The sequence below is a fragment of the Lepus europaeus genome, chromosome 10 (assembly GCF_033115175.1).
Source record: "Lepus europaeus isolate LE1 chromosome 10, mLepTim1.pri, whole genome shotgun sequence".
Taxonomy (NCBI): domain Eukaryota; kingdom Metazoa; phylum Chordata; class Mammalia; order Lagomorpha; family Leporidae; genus Lepus; species Lepus europaeus.
Window position 1 is genome coordinate 51569009 of NC_084836.1, and position 24909 is coordinate 51593917.

The window sequence follows — 24909 nt, forward strand, 5'->3', positions numbered from 1 at the left end:
GTACCGTTCTTGGTATGTAAGATACTTTTAGTTTTCTCCATCACTTGAAAAAGAAAATCCAAAACTTACGATCTTCAACCATCCAGACCCAACCTATTGCTTTCTGATAGCCACCTAACGTCACCTGGATGACTCTATGTTCACTAGACAACTTGAAGTTACTCCATGCTTGCTCCCTTTGTTGACGCAGGCCCATTGTTAAGAAGGTCCTCCCCGGGGCTGATGTTGTGGCACAGGAGGAAAAGCTGCCACCTGTGACACCAGCATCTCATATGGGTTTGCGTCACAGCTGCTCCACTTCCCACCCATCTCCCTGCTAAATGCACCTAGGAAGGCAGCAGAAGATGGCTCAAGTCCTTGGGCTCCTGTCCCCAAGTGGGAGACCTAGAAGAAGCCTGGCTCCTGGCTTTGGCCTAGCCTAGCCCTAGTTGTTGCAGCCATTTGGGGAGAGAACCAGCAGATGGAAGATCTCTCTTTCTGTCTCTCCCTCTTTCTGTGTAATTCTGATTTTCAAATAAATAAATAAATCTTAAAAAAAAAAATGGGGGTGGGGAGGAGACAACGCTTATTTTCCTGAACTTTTGGCGATCCCTTGGACATTCTGGCATTCTTTTTTTTTTTTTTTTAAGATTTTTATTTATTTATTTGACAGGTAGAGTTATAGACAGTGAGAGAGAGAGAGAGAGACAGAGAGAAAGGTCTTCCTTCTGTTGGTTCACTCCCCAGATGGCCGCAACAGCTAGAGCTGCGCCGATCCGAAGCCAGGAGCCAGGAGCTTCTTCCTGGTCTCCCACGTGGGTGCAGGGGCCCAAGGACTTGGGCCATCCTCCACTGCCTTCCCAGGCCACAGCAGAGAGCTGGACTGGAAGAGGAGCAACCGGGACTAGAACCCGGCGCCCATATGGGATGCTGGCGCCGCAGGTGGAGGATTAACCTAGTGCGCCACCGTGCCGGCCCCTCTGGCATTCTTTTATAGCTGGATTTTCTTTGGCCCACTATATTGTGTAGGGACTAATTCCTCCATCTTTTATCCAATTAGAGCATCCAATACATGCCATTCTTTCCTTCAACAAGCTTCTGTGTGAGCTTCCTGTAACAGTGGGTGCTGAGTCAGGTCCTAGCACACATACATGGGAGAGGCATAGTTCCTGTCCTGATGGGGTTCTCATTCAGACTGGTGAGACTGACACTAAAGCATGATAAACATAGCAGAGGTATGTAGAAAATACAGGGAGACTTTATTCATGGAGGGAGATAGAGTGGGAAAGTTAGGGTGTAGAGGATGTGACACTTCAATCAGGCATTAAAGGAAGACTGATCAGAGAGGTGAGCAGAGGTAATGATTGAAGTGAAACTAAAGCCAGCGATACTTATATAACTTATTGGCCATTGTGAGGATGATAAGGTACCTAAGTTGAAGGATTAACCCGAGTTTATTTAGATTATGTAGGTTTTAGTTTGGTATGAAACAGATAAATAAAGGTTAGCCCTATCACAGAGGGATGAATTCTACCAAGTTAAGTATGTAGGGAGAAAACTTGAGTCACTCTACTTCTGGGTTGTTGATTCCCTCCAGTGCATACTTCACTTTGTTGGCAGGTGACTATTTTAGATGAGTATTTATATATTGCAGACATTGAAAAAAGAGGAATACAGAGTTGACAATCAAGATCTGGTGTCAACCCATGTGGGAGACCGGAAGAAGCTCCTGGATCCTGGCTTTGGATCTGCTCAGCTCTAGCCATTGCAGCCATCTGGGGAGTGAACCAGCAGGTGGAAGACTTTCTCTCTCTCTCTCTCTCTACCTCTTTGTAACTCTGCCTTTCAAATAAATATATAAATCTTAAAAAAAAAAAAAAAGATCTGCTGATCAGAAAACCAGTAAAAAATGTTATATATATGTGTGTGTGTGTGTGTGTGTATTGCAATACAGTCCTTGCAGACCAAAAACAGCTTTGATGTTGGAACTCTTCCATTCACTGAACATGACTTGAGCAGCAGTCACCTGCCAAAGCTTAAGTCACTGCTAAAATGGCTTCCCTAATATAAGACAATTCCCAGAATCTGCCTCAGCCAGGAGAATGACCTTTGATTTCATCTGTAAAATACACAGCCTTATTTGACTAAGATAAGCAAAAAACCCAGCAACTTTAAATATAACTTACTTCATTTGATCATCTGAACTGAAATCTCTTTTTACATGAGAGCAGAGCTCTCCATCAGCAGGATTTTTCCTTCTTTCTTTTTCTTTTGTTTTTAAGGGACAGCTGGCTTCAAAAGCTTTGATTGCTTTTTTTCCCTATTGTAAAAATATTAAGTCAAGCACTTCTGGTGAGGCGTGCAACAAGAATGCAAACATCACGTACGTCCTGCTGATTTACAGGGGGACTGTGACCACAGTAACAAGTGGTGGCTATTGTGTGTGCAGAAACACCAGGAAGAAAACAGCCCTAGAAACACAGCCCTTGCATAGTGATCAGTAATATTACGTATTTCTCCATCTTAAAGCTAGCTTGGAAACACCAGTAAATGACCGGAGGAAGACACAGGTCACGGGTTTTCTCGTTGTGGGAGTTTTAGCCTCCCACCTGGGTAGTCTTTCACCTGGGCAGTAGCCCTTCACCCCTCCCCTTCTGCTCGGAAACTTCAGGAGTATTCACTCCAGATCCTGATCCTTGGCCTGAGCCAGTCTGGGCACTGCCCTCCTGGGAGGTGGAGGATTACATGCCGACTGACAGGGATGTGAGCTGGCAGCGCTGCCTTGTCGTTCCAAACTCAAATCCAGGTGAAGCCAGCCTGGGTAACCAGGTGGCACCGGGAGGTTTGTAAAGAGGTGGGCATGGAATATGACCCAGTGTGCTTCTTGGGCTGCCCTTTGACCCAACCCATGGCCATCTCTCCTTACCTGTGATAACTGCCCCCCACCCACTGATATGCACTCTGGGGAAATCCCCACTGTCCTGATAACCACGGCTAGGCCACGGTGAGTGTGAGTGCCTTCTGGGTTTTTCCCTGGAGCAATCACTTTGCAGTGTGGCTCTTGGGCAGATGCCAGTTGCCCAGCTAGAGGACTGTACACAGTATGCAATTCAGGGGAATTTCATTTTTCCTGTGCTGCTTGCTAAATAGCTAATGAAAGACAGCCGAGGTTAAAAAGCCTCCCCAGTGTTTGTGGGCGCTGATGCTGTGTTTTTTAAGGGGAGTGTGTGTGTCAGGGGGCAGTGCAGCCACTCATTAACCAGGTTGAATCCTTGGTACCTGTTTGCTCTCTGAAGCCCAGTCTGAGGAGGAGAGTTCGTGGCAGGGCAGCAGCAGAACAGAAGCAGAGGCACACCAGCATTTTCCACTCCTCTTCCACCAAGGGGGGACTTAGGCCCCGGGAGATGCCAGGCCTGCAGGATCAGCCGCCCCTGGCTTTGCCGGCTGGTGTAATGGTTCTGTTCTCACAGAAGTGCTGACAGAACATGACAAATAGAAAACAGATGTGAACTGACCTTCCAAAAATGTGTTCCAAGGCTTCTGATTCTCCCTAGGAACCCTTCAGGGGGAAGAGATGCCACCTTCAGGAGGCAATGCTCATGGCACCCTCAAGGGCTGGCGTTGCTGTCTGTGATGACCTGACCAGGCCTTGCGCTCGCACGAGCCTTTCCCTCGGCTTCTATCTCACACGTGGTCACCTCCCCCCACCCATGTACACACAACCGTGTCTTTCATAGCTATAGTTACCTATTCTAAGCACAGAGACTGCTCCTCTCTCCTTCAAAAAAATTTGCTTATTCATTTTTATTTAATTAAAATGCAGGCAGAAAGAGAGAAGAAGAGAGAGTTCATCCATCTTCTGGTTCACTCCCCAAATGCCCACAACAGCCAAGGCTGGGCCAGGCTGAAACTAGGAGCCAGAAACATCCAGCTCCCACATAGGTTTCAGGGGCCCAAGCACTTGAGCCATCTTTTGCTTCCAATGCACATTAGCAGTGAGCTGGATTGGAAGCAGAACAGCCAGGACTTGCAGTGACTTAACCCACTGTACCACAACACCAGTCCCTTCTCTGTCATTTTTGCCATTGAATCCATACTCTCTTTGACAATGCCCCTGCCACCAGGTCTATTACTTGCTCCAAAGTAACCAAATGTTGGCTGAAAAACCATGGAGTACACTGGCTGTGCCTATTTAACAGCTTAAGTTAGAGGCCAGCTGGGAAAACAAGCTTCCCTGCTCCTCTCTCGCGGCCTTCTTCGTCTCTGGCTTCTAGGCCAAAGGGCTGCTCCTTCTGTGTGCTCAGCACCATGGACGATTCCACAGCTTCTGAACTGCTCCACTTCTGTACTCCGTGAATGCCTATGTGTACCCTGCAAGAATCTGGATGGGATTTCTCAGTTTTGCCCTCCTGGTGACTGTAATACTTTTTTTTTAAATAAAGGTTTTTATATTGATTTAAAAGACAGAGAAAGACATACAGAGAGACAGAGATCTTCCATTCTCTGTTTCACTCTCTAAATGGCTGCAATAGCCAGCCGGGCGCGGATGAAGTCAGGAACCTAGAACTCCCTCTGAGTCTCCCATATGAATGGTAGGGACCCAGGTACTTGAGCGAGCACCTCCTGCCTCCCACGGTGTGCAGGAGCAGAAGTGGGCATCAGAAGCAGAGGAGCCAGAACTCAAACCCCAGCAACACAGTATGGGAGGTGGACATCCCATGTGGTGTCTTAACCACTGTGCCAAATGCCTGCCCTGACGACAACACTGTGCTGAAGACTTTCTTCCTTATTGATAACCCATAAAACAATTGTTGGTATGTTTACTCTGAGAAATAAAGTCATGTAATAGAGCAAATCCATCCCAATAGCATAGATAAGCATTCAACTACATCGCTCCCAAATCAGTTTGGTTTAAAAGTCTGGGCACCTCCTAGCAGCCAAACCAGCAATCACCCTGAAAGTCTAGGTGATTCATTATTATGTAAGAAGGATTATCCCAGGGTAGGTATTGTAGTACTGAGGGTCAAGCCACTGCTTGGGATGCCCACATACCATACTGGAGTGCTAGTTGGAGTCCTGGCTCCTCTACTTATTATTTTATATATATATATATATATATATATATATATATATATATATATATTGCCAGGCAGAGTTAGACAGTGAGAGAGAGAGAGTAATAGACAGTGAGAGAGACAGAGAGAAAGGTCTTCCTTCCGCTGGTTCACTCCCCTAATGGCCACTATGGCCGGCGCTGCACCGATCCAAAGCCAGGAGCCGGGTACTTCCTCCTGGTCTCCCACGCAGGTGCAGGGACCCAAGCACTTGGGCCATCCCGGGCAATAGCAGAGAGCTGGACTGGAAGAGGAGCAACTGGGACTAGTACCCGGAGCCCCAAACAGGACGAGAACCCTGGGGTGCGGGCGCTGCAGGCGGAGGATTAGCCAAGTGAGCCACGGCGCTGGCTGCTCCTCCACTTCTTATCCAGCTTCCTGCTGCTGATGTACCCAAGAAGGCAGAAGATGATGGCCCAAGTACTTGAGTCCCTGTCACCTATCTGAGAGATGGGGATGGAGTTCCTGGCTCCTGGACAACTCTAATTGTTGTGGGTATTTGGCGAGTGAACCAGTGGATCAAATCTCTCTCTCTCTCTCTCTCTTTTCCTCCTCCTCCTCTCATTCTGTCACTCTGCTTTTCAAATAACTAACTAACTAACTAAATATTTTTAAAAATATTGTCCATGTGGTTGAGGCCCTACGCAGGACCAAGTCCTAGTTCCCTAGCCGCCAGAAGATCCACATCTCAAAGAAGTGGGGCTTTACTGAGTTTAATGTGGGTGAATTTGAAGACATGGTGGCTGAGAAGTGGCTCATCCTGGGTGACTGTGGAGTCAAAGATATCCCCAACCGTGGTCCTTAGACAAGTGGCAGGCCTCCACTCATGAGGGCTTCAGTCTCCTGCGCTCCTTAATCATCAATAATAAATTTTGATTCCTGTTTTTAAAAAAAGTGTTGTCCAACTCCCAGACATCATATGCCATGAAATTTTCCATCTTATTTTAAAGTAAACTGAATAGAAAGTTCTGTACAGATAGAGCTTGTAAAACCCAAACATCTGAATCTTTTTGTATTCCTGTATCACTTAAGAGTAAATAATTTGTTCAATGTGTGGAATAATAAAAATGCACCCTCTACCAGAATATACAGTCATTGTTTATATATTTGAGTTTTGCAAATGGTCAAAAGTGCCAAAAATGCAATTTATACACATTGGCTTAGTTGAAAGTGGTGATGATCTTATACGACGAACAATATCATGTTAATTTTACAGAGTAGAGAAATGTAGCTGGTAGATGTGAACTCGTGTTGTTTCACAGTCCATAAGTGGGGGAGCAGGATTGCCTGTGACAGTGGCTCCAGGATTTTTACATGAGAAGGGCTGGGGCAGCATTTGGTGGGAATGTGTGCAGGTGACTTGTTTTGAAGCTGTATTTGCTTAGCTAGCTGGTTGCTTTATTTAGCACATTTATTTGGGTTAGATTGAGGGGGAAGAAGTGATCAGGGAAACTTTTTACCGCACACCACCCCCCCCCCCCCCCATCATGCAAGCTACTTCTGGGGCTCTCATTGCTTCTCTGATTCCAAGACCCACTTTCTTTTAGTTCATATATATATATATATATTTATTTGACAGATAGAGTTAGACAGTGAGAGAGAGAGACAGAGAGAAAGGTCTTCCTTCTGTTGGTTCACTCCCCTAATGGCCGCCATGGCCGGAGCTGCGGTTGCTTCAGTATTTCAGACCTAGAGCCTATGAATACTTGCTGAAAAAGGTATGTCCACTTGCACAAACATAGCACATCCACTGTTCCCAAGCTTACTATCACTGTATCTCCTGTCTGGATTTTGCAACCGGTTCCTGATAACCCCGGCTTCTACTTTTGCTTCCATCTAGACCAGCCAGTTACCCTTCCCAAACTAAAGTCAACTCATGTTAATCCTCTGGCTTCCTTCTCACTTGGAATAAAAACTCAAGTCCTTGCAATGGATTCCAAGATCCTACATGGTTTGGCTACTGATATCCATCTTGATCTCATCTTGCTCACTGAGCTCTAGCCTCTGGCCATTAGATGCTCTTCAAACACACCAGGAATGCTTTTGCTTCATGAAGTTTGTCCAGCCTGTTCCTTCTGCCTGGACCATTATTTCCGAGATATGTGACCTCTCACTCTTCTATCTCCTTCCTGTCTTGCTTAAATGCCACTTTTCCCGTAAGACCTAGATTTACAACCCTCTTTAAAGTTGCCACATCATCCACACTATCCCCCAGTAACTCCCAACTCTCTTATCCTGTTCTAATTTTCTTTTTCTCATATCACCTAACACCTTCTAACTTAACTAATTATAGTTAACCTATTCATTATTTTGTGTATTGTTTATTTGCTGACTTTCCTTCCTAAAATACTAACATCACAATGGTAAAGGCTTTTTTCTGCTGTCATATTCTCACACACTTATAATCACACTTGGTACACACATAAGGAGCTTAATAGATACTGATGTTACATATGGATACAAACATGCACGCATATGTACAGCTATCCATAACTTCAGTTCACAGTTACTATGAGTTGGCAAATTCACCAAGAGGGTCAACTCTTCTAGGCAAAGACAGGAAAAGCAGAGGCTTTGGTTGTGGTTTGGACATAATGCCCTAGAAAGACTTCGTTTAAATGGATCTTTTCAACAAAAAGGTGTTGCACAAAGCCCCTTCTTTGTGTAGCTTCAACACTTCCTTTGGCAATTTGAATGCTTTGACATCTAGGCTATGGCCCTGCACATGTGGTCTTGATGGAATGTCTCGATTAGTTATCAGATGTGCCTGAGCAGCTCTGGGGAATAGCATGTCAGTTCAGGTCTCTCCCTACAGAAACAGTTTTTCATTTGCAGTTCTATTGAAATTCTTCTTGGGCTGACCCTGTCCTCAGGCAGTTCAAAACAACACACTTCCTCACAGTCTTGTTCATTAAACTTTTCCCATATTTATTGGTAAAAATAAAGTGTCATTTGCTCTCTCTAGCACTCTCTTTCTGTCTCTACAGAAAAAGAGAAAGAAAAAGAGGAAGGAGGGGAGGGGAAGGGAGAGAATGGGAGAGGGGAGAAGGGAGAGAGAGAAAAGGGAAAGGGGAGAAAGAGAGAGAGAAGGAGGGACGGAGGGAGAGGGAGAGGGAGAGGGAGAGAGAGAGAGAGAGAGAGCCAGCGCACAACAGCAAGCTTTCCCATTCACTGGTTCATTTCCCAAATGCCTGCAAGGCCCAGGGCTGGGTCTGCCCGAAGCTGGGAACTCAGTCCAAGTCTCCTGAGCAGCAGGAACCCAATTACTTCAGCCATCACCACTGCCTCCTAGGGTCTCCATTATCAGGAAGTGGAAATCAGGAACTGGAGCTGAGATTTAAACCCAGGCACTTCGATGTGGGATGTAGGCATTTTAACCGGCATTTTTACATCTAGGTCAAGCGTCTGTCCCATAACGCAGTTTCTTAAACTATAATTAATAATAATAATAATGGTCACTTTGGTCTTATTTTAGGCCAAATTCAAGGGTTTTTCACTTTTTTTAAACTTTTATTTAATGAATATAAATTTCCAATGTACAGCTTATGGATTACAATGGCTTCCCCCTCCCATAACTTCCCTCCCACCTGCAACCCTCCCCTCTCCTGCTCCCTCTCCACTTCCATTCACATCAAGATTCATTTTCAATTCTCTTTATATACAGAAGATCAATTTAGTATATATTAAGTAAAGATTTCAACAGTTTGCACCCACATAGAAACACAAAGTGAAACATACTGTTTGAGTACTAGTTATAGCATTAAATCACAATGTACAGCACATTAAGGACAGAGATCCCACATGAGGAGCAAGTGCACAGTGACTCCTGTTGTTGACCCAACAAATTGACACTCTAGTTTATGGCGCCAGTAACCACCCTAGGCTGTCGTCATGAGTTGCCAAGGCTATTCACTTTTAACATGTAGTCAGCTATGTATTTATTTTTAATATCTTGGCACACAGCTGGACAAGACTCTGTGCTCAGCATTAGGACAGGATAAGGGTAGAAGGGAAAGCCAGAATTACAGCTAGATTTTGTGCCTTGGCATGGAACAGACCCAGTGCAGGCACTGGGAGTAAGCAGTGGCAGAGAACTGCCAGCAAGGATAACAAAAAAGAGAGGCCAGCAAGGTGCTCTGTCAGTTCAGAGGAAGGTGAGCTTGCTTGAGGGTAGAGGATTCCAGCCCTGTGAGAAGGACATATTTCAACAAAGGAAGGAGATAGCAAGTGCGTCAGACAAGTTCAGGGTACATTCAAGGAACAGAGTGAAGATCCTACTGGTTGAGGTCAAGGGCATGTATATACTAATTCTTTAACTTACACATTTATTTTTAATTTACCATCAAAGTCCTTCCAGCCATGCCCCACACCCTGGATCTTTCCAGGTTTTACAGAATATTGGCTCCTTTTTTTTTTTAAGTTATTTTATTTTATTTTAAAGTTAGAGTTACACAGAGGAGAGGCAGAGAGAGAGAGAGAGAGAGAGAGAGAGAAAGAGAGGTCTTCCATCCAATGGCTCACTCCCCAATTGGCCACAACGGCTGGAGCTGCGCCAATCTGAAGCCAGGAGCCAGAAGCTTCTTCTAGGTCTCCCACATGGGTACAGGGGCCAAAGGACTTGGGCCATCTTCTACTGCTTTCCCAAGCCATAGCAGAGAGCTGGATTGGAAGTGGAGCAGCCGGGACTTGAATTGGCACCCATATGGGATGCCGGCACTTCAGGCCAGGGCATTAACCCGCTGCACCACAGCGCCAGCCCCAGAATATTGGCTCCTTTTTTTTTTTTTTAAAGTTATTTTATTTTATTTTAAAGTTAGAGTTACACAGAGGAGAGGCAGAGAGAGAGAGAGAGAGAGAGAGAGAGAGAGAGAGAGAGGTCTCCCATCCGATGGCTCACTCCCCAATTGGCCACAATGGCTGGAGCTGCGCCGATCTGAAGCCAGGAGCCAGAAGCTTCTTCTAGGTCTCCCACATGGGTACAGGGGCCAAAGGACTTGGGCCATCTTCTACTGCTTTCCCAAGCCATAGCAGAGAGCTGGATTGGAAGTTGAGCAGCCGGGACTTGAATTGGCACCCATATGGGATGCCGGCACTTCAGGCCGGGGCATTAACCCGCTGCACCACAGCGCCAGCCCCAGAATATTGGCTCCTAATTGCAGCTACTTCAAAGGAGCCACTGACTGCCATCAGGGCAGGGGCCAGCACTTTGAGAGCCTTGGCAGCCATCACTAAGCAGTGAAGTTTAGGCTCAAGGGAGCAAGACACCCATCAACCAAACCTGGGAGCAGCCTTGCATTACTGGCCTCATTCCCTATCCGAGCTGATATCTCTTGGAAGAACTTCATGGGCTCACTCAAGGGTCTCTGTGCGCAGCATACCACTTATAAGGGTGACATCAAGGAAGTCCAAGAATGTGACTTCCTGCAGGGATTGGCAGTTTTCTCGATCTACAGCAGTTTACCAGTCAGGGACCATTTTTACCACGTGTGCTGCCTAGCAGCGTGCTTGACGCACTACCCTTATCAAGCTGCCTGGGAAACAACTAGGAAGTTAACTAAAGGTCAGTTTCTCAGGCAGAAAGGGAAATAGTTTTGTTAAGTCTTTACCCATATTACATGCTCCAATTTCACTGCTTTTCTTAAAAATAATTCTTGTAATTTTTCTAAACATTCACAACAGGACTGGAGCTGTGGTGTAGTGGTTAAAGCTGCCACCTGCAGTGCCAGCATCCCTTATGGGTGCTGGTTCAAGTCTCAACTGCTCCAGTTCTGATCCACCTCCCTGCTAATGTGCCTAGGAAAGAAGCAGAAGATGGTCCAAATCCTTGGACTACTGTGCCCATGTGGGAGACCTGGCTCCTGGCTTCGGATCAGCCCAGCTCCCGCCGTTGTAGCCATTTGGGGAGTGAACCAGTGGATGGAAGATCTCTCTCTCTCTCTCTGCTTCTTCCTCTGTCTCTTGTAGCTCTGCCTCTCAAATAAAATAAGTCAATCTTTTAAAAAAATTCACAACAATTTGTGTACATACTGGTAATTAATTTACATCCATTTTTCACATTATGAATGATCAATGAACATCCTATATACATGTATTTCCTAGCAATGAAATTACTTGATCAACTGGTAAATAAATGTTAATTCCTGGTAAATATTGTTAAATGTCTATTAATATTAATGTACACTGACAGTTTATGAATACCAGTTTCCCTTACTCTGTGTAACATATCAGAAATCTTTTAATTTTGTCTTACAGTGAATGAGAAATGGTCTTGTGCTAATTTGCATTTCCTAGTGGGTTTCCATTTACTAGTGGGTTTACTTGTCTTTCCAAGTGTCTATGGACCACCATATGAATTTTTCCTTTCTTTTGCTTTTTTTTTTTTTTTTTTTTGACAGACAGAATGGATAGCGAGAGAGAGAGAGAGAGACAGAGAGAAAGGTCTTCCTTTTGCCATTGGTTCACCCTCCAATGGCCGCTGCAGATCCGAAGCCAGGAGCCAGGTGCTTCTCCTGGTCTCCCATGTGGGTGCAGGGCCCAAGCACTTGGGTCAACCTCTACTGCACTCCCAGGCCACAGCAGAGAGCTGGCCTGGAAGAGGGGCAACCGGGACAGAATCCGGCGCCCCGACCGGGACTAGAACTTGGGGTGCCGGCACCGCAAGTGGAGGATTAGCCAAGTGAGCTGCGGCGCTAGCTGCTCTCTTTCTTTTTTTAAAAAAAGATTTATTATTTATTTGAAATGCAGAGTTACAGGGAGAGGGGGAAAGACAGAGAGAAAGAGATCTTCCCTCAACTGGTTCACTCTACAAATAGCTGCAACGACCAAAGCTGGGGCAGGCCAAAGCCAGGAGCTTGGAACTCCATCTGGGTCTCCCACATGGGTAGCAGGGACACAAACTGGGGCCATCTTTCCCAGGTACATTAGCAAGTAGATGGATTGGAAGTGGAGTAGCCAGAACTTGGAACATGAGCTCATATGGGATGCCATCATCATACACTGTGCCGTAGCCCTCTGTGCCACAACACCAGTCCCTACTGTTTGTTTTCTTAATTTTATCTTCCGATTGTTCATTGCAAGTATATGGAAATATAACTGATCTTTGTGTGCTTATCTTTTTTTTAAATGAAATTTAGAGTTTAATTGAGATTAGAACAAGGACACATTCAACAACCAAAAAAATAAATAAATAAATACTTTCCAGATTATCAGTTTTTGAGAGCCAAAGCATCCCCCAAACAATGGAGATCGGGCTTATTTCTGAGACATCAACCATCACAAAAGGTTTTCACTCTTTGCACTATTCACATTTTGTAGCACAAAACAGAACAACGTTCCACAGACATCCCTCCTCTCTTCTTCCCTCCATGTGTTCATAAACAGGGGCGTTCATAGTTCCAAAGAAAAACAGCTTTCTTAGCTGATGAGGAGTAGCCCTGCTCTCACCCTGGAGTCTGATCGCTGCCAATTCCCAAGACACCAGTGGCTCCTTTACTTATGGATGCATTCATCTATAAGGGGAGTCCCTCTCCTGGGATTACTGTGCCAGTCCACAGCCTCGGGACAGGCAGGAGGCAAGGAGGGTGAATGAGAAAGCACAGGGCCAGGACAAAGAACGGGTGGGTTTCCTGAACAACCCACAGCAAGGCAGAATGATCCAGGTTCACAAACCACTCTACAAACTGCAGACACGCACACCCAAGTTGGGGGAGGAAGGAGAGAGTTCAGAAGCAGACTTGCCTGTGGACATTTCCCACCTTCCTAACACTGGGTGGTGTTTCATTAAAGAGTTGCTGTTCAGAATTGTACTGAAAACACATCTAACGATAGGTCTGTAGTCATCTTAAAAATAAAAGGTTACTCCTCAAATAAGAGGAGTAACAGGTATTACCAGATACCAACACTTGAGGTATCTTTGAAGTGGATTTGAAAAATGTCCTGGCAGAGAAGGGAAAGAGGGAGGAAGAAGGAATGAAGAGGAAGGGAAAGCCCAGAGCACAGTGGGAAAGGCAAGAGAACTGGGAGGAACACACTCTGAGGCCCACGCTTATCGATCCCAGCAGTCAAACAAAGCAGACCAGCCAAGGGAAAAAGAGCTCTTGTCTTAGAATCACCTGAGAGGCAGCTTTAAACTCACATAGAGGACAACAAATATGACAATGCTCATCGGCTCTTAAAACAGCGACTGCTGGGGCGGGGTACGCCAGAGATTCAACACTCTTCCGGGCCATCCTCATGTGTGACCTGGCACCATACTGCCATCGGGCTTTCCCCGCCAGTGGAGACCGACGCGCCTCTCTTACTCGGGATGGACCTGCTCTGGGAGCAGATAAACCACCCGGATATACAGAGGACTCTGCCAGCAGTCAGAGCAAGTGGGGAGGAACGGCGGGGGGCAAAGAACAGCCATTCCTGAGGGCTCTCTTCTGACACAGTTTCAACATGTCTGCACAAACGCCTATGGAAAGGAACGGCGGGGTGGACTGTGAGACCAAGACAGAAGGCACTCCTCCCAGAGGAAAGAGGGGAAGGGGACTTCAAAACGGTGTCACAGGGTAATGCTCCCAGAGTCGCACACACGGTGTGCTGTCCTGAAGGACAAACGCCGAAGGTAAAAGGGAGAGCAGCTTTCTCTCTTATCATCTCCCCTGGTGTTTTTAAAAACTCAAACCCACAATCTCACAGCACAGAAAAACGGGCAGGATCCAGAGCAAGGGAGGAGAGAGGAGGTTCAGGAACATGAACAACACAGAACCCACCAAACCTCTGGATCCCTTTGCCGGAAGCCCCAGCAGGGGCTCATTATTGGGGGGTTGAGATTTGGTTTGGAGAAGATCTGAGAGGGGATGGGTGGTTCTCAATAGAAAAATGACCAACGAAGATGGTTCAGACGTTTCTACTATAGACTGCTTGGGTCTACAGAAATACTCCCAGGTCTTCAATCTAATCTAAGTGGGAGGGGTAACAGGAAAGGAGGAGAAATATGTTAGATGCAGCTCATCATCCCATTATTCGGCACCTGCAGGAAGGGGAAGGTGCAAACTGCAAGGGGGACTGCTGGTGCTCCTCTTCTGTCTTTCCACTGTGGATCCTATTGGTCAAGTCAGGTACACACAGGCCTTCTTGCCACTGCTTTTCTTCTAATCCTGGCTGGAGAGTCAGATTTCCATTTTAAACTGAGCAGCATCCCCAACTGCTTGCTTCCGGTCATGATTGTTTAGGTTGTTCTAGCTGTACTTCTACTGGGGAGTCTTCGACTAAGGTGCCAGGACTAGTGACTCCTGGAATACTGCGAAGATGGCAGGGCAGGGTCTGAGCCATTGGAGAACTGTGATGATCCAACAGAAACTTTGGGTCAGAAATGATTCGGGCGCCTCCCGGCATGGTGAGAAAAGAGCGTCCCACCGGGCGTGGTGCAATAGTCATGAGGTAGCTGGGCGGTGGAAGGGCGCCCTCTGCTAGCTTCCTCTCGCTCTCCCTCGTCCCGCTCCGCCCTGGCTGCCGGTGGGGCCTCCACCAGCAGCCTCAGCTTGTGTGTTTATCTTATACCCAGCAACCTGCTGCACCCATTTATGACCTCTAGTCGTTTCTGTGTGCTCGTGTGTTTAGCTCTTAGGATTTTCTTTGTACAGGAACGTGTCATCTGTGAGTAGAGATCACTTTACATCTTCCTTTCTAATCTGAATGGCTTTTATCCTTTTTTCTTAAATAGACCCTGATAGTACCTTTATTTTATAGATGCAATGGGAAACCTTTTTTTTTTTTTTTAATAAGATGTATTTATTTGAAACAGCGTTAGAGAGAAGCAGAGGCAGAAAGAGAGAGCTCCTTGTTCATTCCCCAAGGCCGATCCGAAGCCAGGAGCCAGGAGCCAGGAGCTGCACCATATTCTACTGCTTTCCCAGGCCATAGCAGAGAGCTGGATTGGAAGTGGAGCAGCCAGGTCTTGAACTGGTGTCCATATGGGATGCTGGCATTGCAGGTAGGCGTACAAGCTATGCCACACTCTGGCCCCTTCATTTTTCTTCACTAATTGCCCTGGCTAGAACCTCCACCACATTGTTGAATAGATACAAAGAGACTGAACATCTTGTCTTGTTCTTCACATCTAATTGGCAAAAGACCCATCTGTCACTGTTATGTGTGTTTCAGGTTGAAAAAGTTCCCTATGTTTTTCATTTGTTGAGTGTTCATCATAAAATAATGTTGAATATTGTTAAATGCTTTTTCTGCATCTATTGAGATGATCATCTGTGGCTTTTTTTTTAGTCTTTTATTCTATTAATATGCTATCTGTATGAATTTGTTAGGGGTGCCATAACACAGTACCACGTACTGGTAAGTTTAAACAGCAGAAACTTATTTTCCCCAATTCTGGAATCTAGAAGCCTGAGATTAAGGTGTGGGCAGAGTTGGTATCTTCTGAAGCCTTTGTTGAGGGCCATCTCCTTGTGTTTTCCCATGGTGATACATGTCTGTGTCATAATCTCTTACATGGACACCAATCAGATTCGATTAGGGCCCACCCTAATGACCTCATGTAAACTTAATAACCTCTTTATAGACACTATCTCCAAATACAGTCGCATTCTAAGATACTAGGGGTTAGAACTTCAATATATGAATTTGGGCAGTGACAGGACACAATCCAATTCATAATAGTGTATCACATAGATTGATTTTTTTTTTTTTTTTTTTTTACAGGCAGAGTGGACAGTGAGAGAGAGAGACAGAGAGAAAGGTCTTCCTTTTGCCGTTGGTTCACCCTCCAATGGCCGCCGCGGTAGCGCGCTGCGGCCGGCGCACCGCGCTGTTCTGATGGCAGGAGCCAGGTGCTTCTCCTGGTCTCCCATGGGGTGCAGAGCTCAAACACTTGGGCTATCCTCCACTGCACTCCCTGGCCACAGCAGAGAGCTGGCCTGGAAGAGGGGCAACCGGGACAGGATCGGTGCCCCGACCGGGACTAGAACCCGGTGTGCCGGCACCGCAAGGCGGAGGATTAGCCTGTTGAGCCACGGCGCCGGCCCATAGATTGATTTTTATATGTGAAACCAACCTTGCATTCCTGAAATTAATCTCACTTGATAATGCACTTAGTCCTCTTTGTAATTGCTAGATTTTATTTGGTGGAGCATTTTTGCAAACATCTAGCTTTATTATATTCTTTCTTCCTATCATTCACAGTGCTATTTCACTTAACCTTAAACAGAATCCCATGAAGTGGGTAGCACTCTCATTCACCACAGCAAGTAAGGCTCGGGAAAGTTGATTTCCGAATTATAGATTTTCAGCAGCACATAGTACAAATTGGAACTGAAATTACAGAGGAGGAAAACATTTAGACAGATGAAGAAAGCAGGATTTAGTGAGGACAAAGAGCAACTCTGTATGGGTGGAAGTCTACAGAGCCATTTTGAATGGCATCAATGATCTCAGTGATGTAAGAACTGAGGTCATCTGCTGATGTGCAGAATAAGATCAAATAGATTTGTGGTTTTAATTCATGCATGTAATTAGACCAAGTAGAGATGACAATTCTCATTAATTTTGAGAACATGATTTGACCAGATCAGCTACAGGAAGAATAGACAAAATTTTTGATGATAAGGATTTGACGATCAGTCACAATAAACCCCAGTTTCCAGAGTCTTTTTTGAAAGTTGGTGTCTTCAAAAGTTAGTTTCCAAGTTGATTTCCAGCTCACAACACCCTTCTCTAAGCCTTGGTTAAGCTGTACTTTGATACTCAAGTACCCATGACTGCCCAGGGAGGGAATGCTGAATTCAGTGGATTGGGTGACCATGAAAGTCATTTAATTTCTTCAAGGCCTTATGCCCTTATCAAGTGAAGGAACTGAATTAGATGCTTCCTAAGCTCCCTTCTATTTTGATGGCCCTATTCACTCTGCATAAGGGGACAGATGATTCAGTTGACTGGAAATTTTTAAATAGCAATGATGAGGAATTCCCTAAGGACAGACTAAGGAGACTAAGGACTTACTAAAGAGCAATGGAGCCTGACTGAAGACAGAGAACATTTAACCAGTGAAAGTGAGAACGAGTAAACAATGCAGTGGGAGTAGGGGAGGGCTACTAGGAGTTGGGGATTGGCATGAAACATATCAAACACATATAAGGCTCCTGGAACCTCGGTGGTCAATAATCAGTTTACTAATTAAAAGCAACTAAAAGGAATCAAAGTCTGACCTGACTTGAGAGCCCAAGATGAGTCAGAATATGGGTAAGACCCAACTTTCATCACCTATTTTTCTCTCAGGATCATGATGTTATTTGCTGCATGATGCCCTGCACAAGCACCTTATCCATAAATCCCTGAAGATATCCTGGCCCCTGAGTCCCTCACATCATTTGCAAGTCACGTTTTATGTCTCTGAACTAGCACATGACACTTCATCACGATCTGGTTCATGGAATGGAAGGCAAGGTTCTGATAATCAAGACATCTGTTGTTCCTAACTCTTTTTTTTTTTTTTTTTTTGACATGCAGAGTGGACAATGAGAGAGAGAGAGAGAGAGAGAGAGAGAGAGAGAGAAAGGTCTTCCTTTTGCCGTTGGTTCACCCTCCAATGGCCACCGCAGCTGGTGCGCTGCGGCCGGCGAACCGCGCTGATCCGAAGGCAGGAGCCAGGTGCTTCTCCTGGTCTCCCATGGGGTGCAGGGCCCACGCACTGGGCCATCCTCCACTGCACTCCCTGGCCACAGCAGAGAGCTGGCCTGGAAGAGGGGCAGCCGGGACAGAATCTGGCGCCCTGACTGGGACTAGAACCCGGTGTGCCAGTGCCACTAGACTGAGGATTAGCCTGTTGAGCCACGGCGCCGGCCGTTCCTAACTCTTTATTTCTATTCCTTCACTCAAATGAAATCCATTCTTATTGTAACAAATCCAAACATTTAGATACATAGTGCAGTGAGTTTTTTTTTTTCCTCTTAAGATTGGTGAAGATTCCAAGTCATTTTTCTCTGCATGCCGTAATATTATTTACAAAAATGGGATCACAGACATAGCTTTTCAAACTACCTTCCCCAACTCTCACTCACCAGCCTAATCCAGATACTGCTTTCACAGTAGGGCATACAGATCTGTTCTATTCATTTTGACAATCACAGCGGATTCCATTGTATCACTGTATGCCATAACAGTTAATAAGACATTTGCCTTGCTTTCATTTTTTTCCCATTGCTTAAAGTGAACAGTGTTGCAATGAACATCCCTGTATATATCTTGCATATTTGGATTTTTCTAAATAATACATTTTTTAAAATTTTTATTTATTTATTTGAAAGGCAGAATTACAGAAAGGCAGAGGCAAAGGCAGAGAGAGAGGTCTTCCATCCGCTGGTTCACTCCTCAGATGGCAACAATGGTTGGAGCTGCACTGATCCAAAGCCAGGAGCCTAGAGCTTCTTCCAGGTCTCCCACATGGGTGCAGGAGCCCAAACACTTCGGCCATCTTCCACTGCTTTCCCAGGCCATAGCAGAGAGCTGGATAGGAAGTGGAGGAGCCGGGACTCAAACTGGCACCCATATGGGATGCTGGCACTGCAAGTGGCCAATTTACTCACTACACCACAGCACCAGCCCCTAAATAATACATTCTTAAAAGTCTAATGGCTTCCAACAAAAAGTTTAAAAATGTAAATTTATGGGGCTGGAACTGTGACATTGTGGGTAAAACTTCTGACTGCAGTGCAAGCATCCTATATGGCCGCCGGTTTGAGTCCCCGCTATTCTACTTCCGATCCAGCTCCCTGCTAGGGAGGGTGGGAAAGCAGTGGAGGATGGCCCAAGTCCTTGGGCCCCTGCACCCACATGGGAGACCTGGATGAAGCTCCTGGCTTCAGCCTGGCTCAGCCTTGGCTCTTGTGGCTATTTGGGAAGTAAACCAGCAGATGGAAAGTTCTCTCTCTTTCTGTCTCTCCCTCTCTTTGTAATTCTCTCAAATAAATAATCTTTAAAACGTGTAAATTTAAAAGGTGAAGTTGCTGAGCCAGAATATTTTAGTAAATATTAGCCAATTGTCCTTCAAGAATATTGGGCCAATCTACAATTCCACCATTCTATCAGAGGACTTGTTTTTCCACTCTCTTGCTAGCACTGGGTGACTTTTTTGTTTTGTTTTGCTTTGCTTTTTAATATCTTTCCTAGATACAGAGTAGGAAAAACACTTCAATATTTAGGTAAATCTGAATTTCAGATAAAACATAAAGATCACCCATCTCCGACTGCCAGCTGGTTTGTTTCTGGTTTCAGTGGTGTCTTCTCTGTTACCAGTATTTGTCATCACCATTTATCTTCATCAACATGGATAAGAAACACTTGCTATTTAAATTTGCATATACTTAGGATTTAGTAGGGTCAAGCATATTTATTTAAATATCTTTTTTAATGAACTATTTAAGTCTTTGGCCAGTGGTTCATTCCTCTTCCTTAATGAACTACAAGAATTTTTTTTTTTACCTCAGTAAGACACTGTTATCTGTCTCAGTTTTCCTTTATAATACTTTTATTGTTTTTCTCTCATCCAGAAGGGTTGCATTTCTATGTAGTCCAACTTATCAACTTGTGTCAACATAATGGTTTCTCAAATCATCCAGATACCTTTAACAATTGCATATTTGTTAAATTTTGTTAAATATGCTCCTTTCCACATCTAGGTAATCAGATCTTTGGGAGTGAAATTTAGGGTTCTGTACTTTTTTTTCTTTTAATTTATTGGGAGTTGCAGGGAGAGAAATCTCCCATCACCTGGGTCACTCCTCCAATGCCCACAACAGCTGAATCAAGTAGCCAGGAACTCAATCCAGGTGTCCCACGTGGGTGGCAAGAACTGAATTACTTGAGCCATTACTACTGCTTCCCAGGGTCTGTGTTGGCATAAAGTTTGAGTCAGGAGCAGGCACTTTTGATATGGAACCTGTGTATCTTAACCCTACGCAAATGTCCACGCAAATGTCCACGTCAGAACTCTGTACTTGTTTAAAAAAAAGCTCCCCAGGGGATTTTCTTTCTCTTATCTCCCTGTTTTCTCTCCTCCCATCTATCTTTCTAGAGTTTTCTTTTTTTTTTTTTTTTTTTTTGTTTTTCTTTGTTCTCTTTTTTCTTTTGTTCTTTTTTCTGGAGTTTTCTTATATTCAGTAATCAGTATGGAAGAATTCGCTGGGATTATTAAAATATAGACATGCTAACTTTGCAACTGGAAGGTGTTGCTCTGATCAAGTATCAACACAACTTTATCAGTTATTGACTTTAGTGAAAAGAAAAAAGGAATCATGAGCCGGCGCCGCGGCTCACTAGGCTAATCCTCCGCCTTGCGGCGCCAGCACACTGGGTTCTGGTCCCGGTCGGGGCACTGGATTCTGTCCCGGTTGCCCCTCTTCCAGGCCAGCTCTCTGCTGTGGCCAGGGAGTGCAGTGGAGGATGGCCCAAGTGCTTGGGTCCTGCACCCCATGGGAGACCAGGAGAAGCACCTGGCTCCTGCCATCGGATCAGCGTGGTGCGCCGGCCGCAGGGCGCCTACCGCGGCGGCCATTGGAGGGTGAACCAACGGCAAAAAGGAAGACCTTTCTGTCTCTCTCTCTCTCACTGTCCACTCTGCCTGTCAAAAAAAAAAAAAAAAAAAAAAAGGAATCATAATGGTTAGCTCTGATACTGACAAACTTCTATTATGGAAAATCTTAAGCATTTACAAAAACAGAGAAAATAATATAAGTTCCTATCCACTTGTTACTCCACTTCTACATTCATCGACACATAGGAAATCCTGTTTCATCAGTCTTCCCTATTTTTCTCTACCATCTTCCATTTTCCAGAGAAGTTTAAAGCAAATTTTAGGAGATTCCTAAGTTCAAATTTGAAATTCTTTCCAATTCCAAGAAAATAATATTTATTCATGTTTTTTCTAGCCAGTACCTGTTGGAACACCTTTTATTTTAGTCTCAAGAGTTTGAAATTGGGGGCCAGCGCTGTGGTGTAGTGGGTAAAGCCACCACCTGTGATGCTGGCATCCCCTATGGGTGGTGGTTCAAGTCTTGGTTGCTCCACTTCCGATCCAGCTCCCTGCTAAAGGGCTGGGAAAGCAGAAGATAGATCAAGTGCTTGGGCCCCTGCACCCACGTGGGAGACCTGGAAGAAGCTCCTGCTTCCTGGCTTTCCCCTGGCCTACCCCTGACCATTGTGGCCATTTGGGGAGTGAAACAGTGGATGGAAGATTCTCTCGCTCTGCCTCTCCTCTGTAATTCTTTCAAATAAATACTTAAATCTTTAAAAACAAACAAAAAAGTTGAAATCTATAATTAGTAAACAAACTGGAGACACTGAAAGTAATGCACAAAGAATAGGAACTTGAAAAAAAATTTTTTTAAAAAGATGTATTTATTTTATTTGAAAGGCAGGTTTACAGAGACAGGGAGAGAGATCCACTGATTCCCTCCTCACATGCCTGCAACAGCTGGAGTTGGGTCAGGAGCCAAGAGCTTCATCAGGGTCTCCCATGTGGGTGCAGGGGCCCAAGCACTCAGGCGCTTCTGCCGTTTTCCCAGATGCATTAGCAGGGAGCTGGATCAGAAATGGAACAGCTGGGACTTGAACAGGTGCCCAATATGGGATGCCAGCATTGTAGGCTGTGGCTTAACCCACTATGCCACAACAGCAGCCCCTTGAAGTGTCTTTACAAGAAATTTCGAATACCTTTTCTTTAGAATTCCACCCAGCAGTCCTCAACAGAATTTCCTTACATCGTACTAATGGCTTGCAAGATTCACATCTATAGTGTTTTGCCTTTGTGCCACTTGATGTTCATTTTTGATAGTTTTAAATTACTCCAAAGGAGGGAGGTTTAAGAAGTATTTGGACACGAGCAACAGATAATTAAAAATGTTCTAATGCTTTGAACATGAGAATTAAGTATTATAGAGGCAGAGAAGCCTGTAGCTGTGGATTACTCATCTGAGACCCGGTGGTTGACTCAACAGCAAGCTATAGTCTCTTAATCTCCTATTTGTAAAGTATGGATAACAACAGTAACCACCTACATTGCTTAGAAAAATGAAACTTTGATCTTCTTTAAAGAAGTAAACTGTCTAATTAGCTGAGTGTTTAATTGTTCTAGCTCTTGATATGAAGGAATGATCCCTTGGTAAATAAATATTCTCTTTCACTGGTAGAACGAGGAAACAGAAATCAAGACCTTCTGGAACATTGTAGAGATTTCTATCATCCTAAGCAACAGGAAAAATATGTTTACTTTATGAAAAATTGTAATAGAGGCCGGTATTGTGGTGCTTGAATTAAGCTGCCCACAACCTTGTGCTCATCCCATATTGAAGCACTGGTTCAAGTCCCGGTTGCCCCGATTCTGATTCCAGGTCCCTGCTAATGCACCTGGAAAGGCAGAAGCAGGTGGCCCAAGTGCTTGCATCCCTGCACCCATGTGGGAGACCCAGATGAAGTTCTGGCTCCTGGCTTTAGCCTGGATCAGCTCCAGCTGTTGCAGCCATTTGTGGAACAATCCAGCAGATGGAAAATCTGTCACTCCGCTTTTCAAATTAATCAACAAATTTTTAAAAAATAGCAATTTTTATTTTAAAAAATTGGAAATCCTTTTACTTCATTTACTCTTAGCTATTTCACAAATGTGACAGGAGAAATTGGGAGTTTGTGATGAAATTTAGGAAAATTCTTTTTCCATAAAGCAAAAACATAATTCTTTCCCTCGGGTTCCTTCCAACTTTCCTTCACTGTGTTGAAGAGATACCAAGTTCTTCCAGATTTTTGGATAGGTGGTTTCCAAACTGATTGGGATTATCCAGGTAGGGAGTTCCTGCACAAGGTTTTCCTGACTTTACAACTCTGAAAATGATTTCACCCAGTTCACACCTCATATGCTTCATTGGTGGGCAAGTGAAGCTTTGAGAAGCATAACATCCCCACCAGTGCACTGCTGAAGGGAGCACATGAGCCAAGTAGCTGTCTATTTAAATAATATGAACAGATCCTGAACAAGCCTGCTCACTTTAGCAGATTTTTGTATTTTTTGCCACAATCACCTTCCCAATGATTCATCTGGCATAGACAGATGAATGAGCCGTTGCCACTATGTAGCTTTGGTCACCTCCTGGCTCTTTTTGAGATGTTTCAAAATTTTTATTGAGATAAAATTTACATAATATTCACCTTTTCGAAGAGCACAATTCAGTGCTTTTAGTAAAATCACAAAACTGTGCAACTATCACCACTAATTCCAAAACACTTGACCACCAGATGAAGCACCCTCCATTCTCCTGATACCTTGGCAATCAACATCCAACAGATTTGCATATTCTGGAATGTCACATATATGGAATCATATAATAATGCAGCTTTTTATGCCTAGCATCTTTCACTTAGCACATTCATTCATGCTGTAGCAGAATCAATACTTTCTTTAAAAAAATTTTTTTGAGAAGCAGAGACAGAGTTCTTATTTGCTGGTCCCCCCTCTAAGAGCCCACGAGTCCACAATTGTCCTGGGCTGGGCTGATGACTAAAGCTAAGAGTCAGGAACTTGATCCAGTTCTTCCATATGGGTGACAGAAATCCAATTACTTGAACCATCATTGCTGTGTCCTAGAGTCTGCATTAGCAGCTAGCTAGTCATGAGCTGGAACAGGGTAGGGGACCCAGGAACTGCAATGTGGGATATCAGCATCTTAACCACTAGGCCAAATACCTGCCCCAAGCAGTTCATTTTTATGGCTAAGTAATATTCAATCATATAGATATACCACATCTATTTATCCATTGGTTAACGAACATTTTTTTTTTTTTTGGGTGGCAATTATACATATTACTACATATTTCCATTTCTCCTGGGTACCTAACTAGGAGAGGAAATGCTGAGTTACTGGGTAACTAAAGTTTTTGAGGAATTGTCAAACTGTTTTCTTTTTCTTTTTTTTTTTTTTTATTTGACAGGTAGAGCTATAGATAGTGAGAGAGAGAGAGAGAGAGAGAGAGAGAGAGAGAGAGAGAGAGAGAGAAAGGTCTTCCCTCCATTGGTTCACTCCCCAAATGGCCGCTGTGGCCAACGCTGCGCTGATCCGAAGCCAGGAGCCAGGTGCTTCCTCCAGATCTCCCATGCTGGTGCAGGGCCCAAGCACTTGGGCCATCCTCCACTGCCTTCCCCGGCTACAGCAGAGAGCTGGACTGGAAGAGGAGCAGCTGGAACTAGAACCTGGCACCCATATGGGATGCTGGCGCCGCAGGCGGAGGATTAACCAAGTGAGCCACGGCGCCAGCCCCCAAACTGTTTTCAAAAGTAGTTACATCATTTGATATTCCTACCAGCAGTGTATGGATGTTCCACTATTTCCATATCCTCACCAATTTGTTTTGTTTTGTTAAAACTCATGGCCATCCATCCTAGTAGGTGTGAAGTCTCACTGTGGTTCTGATTTGCATTTTCCTAATGACACTGTGTATCTTCTCGTCTTATTGGCCATTTCTATATCTTCTTTGGAGAAATGTCTATTCAATCTTTTGCCCATATTTAAACTGTTTTGTCTTTTTTTTAAAGATTTATTTATTTATTTGAAAGGAAGAGTTAGAGAGGCAGAGGCAAAGGGAGAGGCAGAGAGAGGTCTTCAATCCACTGGTTCACTCCCCAAATGGCTACAACAGCTGGAGCTGGGCAGTTCCAATGCCAGGAGCCAGGAAACTTCTGGATCTCACACATGGGTGCAGGGGCCCAAGCACTTGAGCCATTTTCCACTGCTTTCCCAGGCCATAGCAGAGAGCTGGATTGGAAGTGGAGCAGCCAGGT

At 44.7% G+C, this 24909-nt stretch overlaps 1 protein-coding gene across 2 annotated transcripts in view; it reads right to left on the minus strand.

Moving 5' to 3' along the window:
• The window catches only part of YEATS4 (YEATS domain containing 4), a 98142-nt gene that overhangs the window by 45641 nt on the left and 27592 nt on the right, over positions 1-24909 (minus strand). The window lies entirely within an intron of this gene.